This window comes from Panicum virgatum, chromosome 5K, assembly GCF_016808335.1.
Source record: "Panicum virgatum strain AP13 chromosome 5K, P.virgatum_v5, whole genome shotgun sequence".
Lineage (NCBI taxonomy): Eukaryota > Viridiplantae > Streptophyta > Magnoliopsida > Poales > Poaceae > Panicum > Panicum virgatum.
In genome coordinates, this window is record NC_053140.1 from 17,246,144 (window position 1) to 17,252,930 (window position 6,787).

The window sequence follows — 6,787 nt, forward strand, 5'->3', positions numbered from 1 at the left end:
CTGCTCTCTGCTGCTGCTGAGACTCAACTAGAAAGAAAAATGGGTCTGGGGCTTGATGGAGATGCTGCCCCTAGGAGCAAGATCGATGCTCCCAGGGGCAGCGCAGCGTTGAATCGAGGGTGGCGGGCCGGATCGAAAAACCTACAGCTGTGATACCATGTTACGATTGGAGAAGAGGATGACTGAACTGTATGTTGTATTGAGTTAGGCCCAAAGGGCAATATATATAGTACATAGGACACACCCCAAACCTTAGACACTAGTACATTTACCATTATACCCTTAACACTATTCCCTGGCCAAGTCTAGCTTTTTCATGTCTATCAAGTACCATGCGAGTTATTCTTAAAATTTTCACATCTGACTTATTTTCTCATACACTTCAGCATACATGATATCAGAAATAAAGTAATCTTGATGTCTATTTCATTTTCATCTTTCATCTTTCATGGGAGCATAAGCAGGATGTTTATATTTTCATAAAGCTAGTAGAATACATCCTAAAGTGTTGGTGTATATGTGTGGCCCATATGGCCCGTGTGTTAAGGCCCATCTAGTGGCCCATGTACAGCTACTATATTACTAATCCTTCTAGGGTTTGGAGGAATACACTGAGTCATTCTCTCTTGCATGGTATCAGATAGCCTTCTCTCTCTCCCTCTCTTCCTCTAGCCGCCGCCGCCGGCACCATGGCTGGCCGACCGTCGGCGCCACCTCCCCTCTCCTCCTTCCTCCTGCTGGCGCGCGCGGGGGGGGGGGGGGGGGGGGGCTCTGGCGCACCACGCGCTGCCCCTGCCCCTGGCGCCCCTGGTGGATCCACTCCCTTGGCGGGGGCACCGCCGCCGCCGCGCTGGCCGCCGTCCCTGGCGGCGCAGGCGCTGGAGGCGCCGCCACTGCCGGCCAGGGCGGGCAGGGCGCGGGGAGCGTGGGGGCCGCCGCCGCTGCCCAAGGCGCGGGCGCGGGTGCGCCCGGCACTGTCGCCGACGCCGCTGCGGCCGCTGCCCCCCTCCTCCATGGCTTGGACTCGGTATGCCCCCCACGGACGTCCCGTTCGCCGCCGCTGCCTTCCGCGGGCAGTAGATCACCGCCGGAGCTGCTACGGCCGACGCCGCTTTTGCCGCGGCCCTCCTCGCCGCCAAGTCCGAGGTTGCGGCGGCTCAGGAGCGGGTCCGCGTGGTTGCCCTCGCTTGGGAGTGCGAGCGCTCTGCGGCCGATGCTCTAACTCGTCGGGTCACCGAGGCGGAACACTACTTCCTTGTCTCCTCCGGCAAGCAGCCCGTTGTTCTTTTCACCGAGCACGACGCTTCTTCTTCCCACTAGGCCCCGCCCTTTGGATCTGGACCCCGGCTCGACCCAACCAACCCTATGGTTTTCTAGCTCCACCTCTAGGCTGCCGGCGTCCAGAACATCAAGGCACTGGTCTCCGTCCTCCTCGACCCTACGTCCTCCTCCTACGGGCGTTGGCGGGACCAGGTCCTCCTCGTCCTCCGCCGCTACGCCCTCGACGACCACGTCCCCCTCGACATACCGGTCGAGGTGAGGGACCTGGTGTGGCTACGCCTCAACAGCGTCGCGATGTCCTGGATCTTTGGGACCATCTCCCTAGATCTGCAGGACATCGTCAGGACTCACGGTGGCACCGCACGAGAGGCCTGGCTTGCGCTCGAGGGGCAGTTCCTCGGCAACGCCGAGGCCCGCGCTCTACAGCTCGACGCCTCCTACCGCACCTTCGAGCAGGGGGGCCTCTCTGTTGGGGAGTTCTGCAGGAGGATGAAGGGCATGGCTGATGCTCTTCACGACCTCGGGTGTCCGGTGCCCGACCGGGTCTTGGTGCTCAATGTCCTGCGGGGTCTCAACATCACTTATGATCACCTGCGGACATGGATCACCCGCCAGAGGCCTTTCCCCTCCTTCCTGCAGGTCCGGGACGACCTCATTCTCGAGGAGATCACCAGGGATCCCGCGACTGGCTCGTTCTCCTCCACAGCGCTCGTGGCTGCTCCTCCGGCTTCCTCCGCCCCACCTGCCACCTCCCTCCTTGGTGCACCTCCCACCGGGCAGACCGGGGGTGGGGGGGGGCATGGTGGACGTCGGCGGGGGGGGGGGGGACGTGGTGGTGGTGGTGGTACTAGTGGCCCTGCTTGTGGTGGTGTTGGTACCGGTGGTGGTGCTGGTGGGGGCCGGCGGGGCACGCCGACTCCGGCTCCGGCTCCGGCTCCGGCTCTTGCCCCTGCCCCTGGAGGTACGCCCTGGCCATCCTTCAGCAACCAATGGTCAGGGCACATCTCGATGTGGCCGTTTCAGGGTCAGGGGGCCTCGTCTTCAGCTCCAGCCGGCGGCCATGTTCACCGGTGCTGCTCCTCAGTTCGCGCCATCCTAGAATCCACCCGCTCAGCCCAGCCAGCCACCGACCTGGCCTGGGGGGGTGGGACCAGGCCGCGTTGGCGCAGTCCTTCAGCACCATGGGACTAACACCGCCGGTCAGCACCGAGTGGATCGCCGACTCAGGTGTCTTCTTCCACACCACACCAGATGCCGGTATCCTCTCTTCTGTCCGACCCCCACATCCCTCTTGTCCTTCTTCCATCATGGTTGGTGATGGGTCTTGCCTTTCTATCACCGCCGTGGGTTCTGCTCCTGGTTATTTCCGTCTTCCCAATGTTCTTGTTGCTCCTCAGATGATTCATAATCTTCTTTCCATTCGCCAGTTTACTGCTGACAATTCTTGTTCCATCGAATTTGGCTCCTCTGGTCTTACTGTGAAGGATTCGGCTTCCCGGCATCCGCTCCTCCGATGTGACAGCTTGGGGCCTCTTTACACCCTTCGTCTTCCTGCTTCCGCTGCTCCGCATTCGACTTCTTCTTCGTCTGCTGCCTTTGCCGCAACGTCGTCTTCCACCACCCGGCACCGCCGGCTTGGTCACCCCGGCCACGACGTTTTGGCTCAGCTCAGTCGTAGTACCGATGTTCCTTGTACTAGGGTTCCTGCTGAGCACCTCTGTCATGCGTGCCAGCTAGATCATCATGTTAGACTTCCTTTTTCATCTTCTTCGCATGCGACGCATGCATTTGATCTTGTTCACTGTGACCTGTGGACTTCTCCTGTACCCAGCATTTCTAGTTATAAATACTATCTAGTGGTGGTTGATGATTTCTCTCATTACTCTTGGACTTTTCTTTTGCGCGCCAAGTCTGAGACCTTTCCCACCCTCCTCCACTTCTTTGCCTGGGTGTCCACTCAGTTCGGCCTCACCATTAAGTCCATCCAGTGTGACAACGGGTGTGAGTTCGACAACACCACCTCCCGTTCTTTCTTCCTCTCTCGCGGTGTTCAGCTGCGTATGTCTTGTCCATATACCTCTCCCCAGAATAGCAAGGCTGAGCGGATGATTCACACGATGAACGACGTCATGCGCACCCTTCTGATCCAGGCCTCTCTGCCTCCCCGCTTCTGGGCTGAGAGTCTCCACACCGCCACCTACTTGCTCAACCGCCTTCCGTCCACGACTTCCCCTGCTCCCACTCCACACCACGCTCTTTTCGGTACCCCTCCTCACTACGACCACCTTTGTGTCTTCGGATGTGCATGTTATCCTAACATCTCCGTCACTGCTCCTCACAAGCTGGCGCCCCGCTCGACTCGTTGTGTGTTTCTTGGTTACTCCCCTGACCACAAGGGTACCGATGCTTTGACCTCACCTCTCGACGGGTCCTCATCTCCCGACACATTGTGTTTGACGAGTCGGATTTTCCCTACTCCACCTCCTCTACACCTTCCCCTGACCTCGAGTTGGAGTCCCTGTTTTCGCCTGACCTGGTGGTTCAACCACCTTTGTCTGTCTGTCCTTTTTCTGCAGGTTTTCCTAGTACACCGGCACCGCCTCTGGTGATCTCTGCTGCGCCACGTGCGGCCCCGGTGTCTCCTGCTGAGCACGCTATGCTTTGCCGGTGCAGGTGTACCGGCGTCGTTCGGTGCCGGCACCGGCGCCGACTCCGGCACCGGCGCCGACTCCGGCTCCGGAGGCTCCAACGTCGCCTACACCGGAGCCGTCGCCACCGCCGCCTCCACCGACTCGCTCTCGTGTCGAGCCGGCGGTGCGCCACCCGCCCGTCATCCATTGGGACCCCGGTCATATTCATCCTTTGGTGACTCGGCGGATGGCTTCTTGGTCCGCGACTCTCTCCGCCACAGAGGGAGAGCCGCGGATCTCTCCGGTACCCTCCTCTGTCCACGACGCCCTGGCGGATCCTCATTGGCGTCGCGCGATGGAAGAGGAGTACGTGGCTCTTCTTGCCAACCAGATGTGGGACCTCGTGCCGCATCCGTCTAGTTGCAATGTGGTCACTAGCAAGTGGATCTGGACGCATAAGCGTCGGGATGATGGTACACTGGATCGCTACAAGGCTCGCTGGGTTCTCCGGGGTTTCACCTAGCGGACTGGTGTGGACTATGATGAGACCTTCAGTCCAGTGGTGAAGCCTGCTACAGTGCGCACGGTCATCTCGCTCACTCTCTCTCGCTCATGGCCTGTGCACCAACTGGATGTGAAGAATGCGTTTCTCCATGGCACTTTGTCAGAGTGTTGTCGGTCAAAACTCACCGGCGAGTAGCGACAAGCAACACAAAGAGCCGGGAGGTCGCCGGGGCGCTGGCAGGCACTGCTCCCTCGTCAACGGCCCGCAATTCCAGCACATGCCGCGGCTTTGTAAGACGCAGGGCGTGCCACCTGACCTATACCAGATTAGGAAGGTGCGAACGTGCTTGCGACGATTTGCCTGCATACACAAACACGTGGAAACATAAGTCCGAGCCGTGGTCAGCTCCCCGGGACGACTCTTGCATCGACTTTAAAGATCCGATCGAGTCCCGGGGTCAGATTGGATCTGCTTATATCCGGATATTGATAAATAAGGCAAATAACTGTAAAACTACTTCAATTAAATCTAGCTAATCTAATCCACGACGGTAAAAGACTCACTGCTAGATCGGAACATCCTACACGTAATTGGGCCTAATGAGCGTAATAAATAACTAAACCTTAACCAGAATAGAGGCCTAAGAACAAGCTAAAGCTGATTCCCGGATCAAATCCCTGTTAAGACTAAGGCAAAGCATCTAATACGTCACCGGATCATCCAACCCGTTTCCAAGGCCTAACCTAGCAGATATTACTCCAATTCTTAAGCATAAGAACAAACCGTAACAGATTAAATCTACTAGATGGAAAAGAAGCAGGGTGTTGTCTCCGTGCAACTAATTCTATGCAACAAGAATTAGCATAAGATTAAAACGTGGCTGCACAGAAATAACATGATATTCGTAGATGGTAAGCAACAAAAGCATAATGAATCTACTAAAAGCCATGCTACGAACATCAAGATAACTAGTACTACTCGCCATAAAAAACACTTCAGTACGAGTAATACCAAGGTAAAAGCAATAACAACGCTGCCCTGATCGCAAGAAGCGATCAGGGAAACATGGCGCTTACTTGGATGAAACCCTAGAATTAGGGGTGGCGATGCGCCGAGAGTTGTTGATTGCAAAACGTGATGACGTTCTCCTCTTTACAAATACCATATGATACATATTTATAGTCCAGAGACTTGGGAAACAATCTAAACTAATGTGTCCATATCGGACTCTATCTCTAACTCAATCTGAACAAAATCTAAGGATACATGGCCCATATGGCCTAAATGCTCACGCAGGAGCCGATTCGTAAGCCTTCTTCAATTTCTTCATTAAGCCCAACTCACTCGAGGCCCATTAATTAACCTGTTAAATTATGACGATAACACATGCCCCCTGGTTTTGGCAATGATAATTCCAAAACCACTCAGTCGCTTCATCTTCCCGTTAATGTTCATTAAAACCCACTGCAACCACCAAGGAAGACGCAACGTCTCTGCAACTGGCTCCTCGTAGAACGTGAAACTGTCGATCCATCTTCCATTTTTTACTATTTAATCTCATCCCAAATCGGCTCTCTTCACGACAAACTCATCTTCCTCCCAAAGCTGAGTAGCACAGAAAACCCCAACCTTCAGTATCCAGTAGCCATGGCGATTTCCTCCTCTTCCGGCTCCAACTCCATCGGCCATTCTTCTTCCCCTCCTTCTTCCCCTTCTTCTTCAAACCTTTCGGCCTCCTCCCTCGACTCTATTCCAGAGAGTCGGGAACCGACGCCGGAGTACGACCCGGCGGCGGCGTACGAGGCGCTCGCTCCTCTACACTGGGATGCAGAGGAGTTCGACTTCGAGATCGCCTCCGAAGACGACGAGCCCCAGACTGAATGCGAAGACCTCCAACTCCTGTTCCAGGAGGAGTTGGAGAGCAGCAGCGAAGAAGACTCCTCCCCGGATGGAGCCGATTCCTCCTCGAAAGAGGAGACCGGTTCCTCCTCCAGCGACGATGACCCGATGATAGGAAAGCCTTTCCGATTCCTCGGGTCCTCCGAGGATGACAGCAAAGAAGAGAACGGTGGTGGCGGCGGCTGGAGCGATGACGCCGAGACTGACGGCGGCAGCAGCGCCTTCGACGGCGCCAGCGACGACGACGACAGCGACGGCGGAGATGCGCCGGCTCGAAGCCCCAAATGCCGTAGGTACTAGGTACCTACGAGCGGTAGATGTAGGTAGTAGAGTAGAAGTAGTATTGTAAAGCCGAAGGAATTTCCCTTTGTCAAATCGGCTTTTCCCGTAAAAAACCAACTTTTAATGAAACTTGTCATCTTTTAACTTGTTTGCTCGGATCTCACCCCAAAAAGCCGATGGCATCGCATCA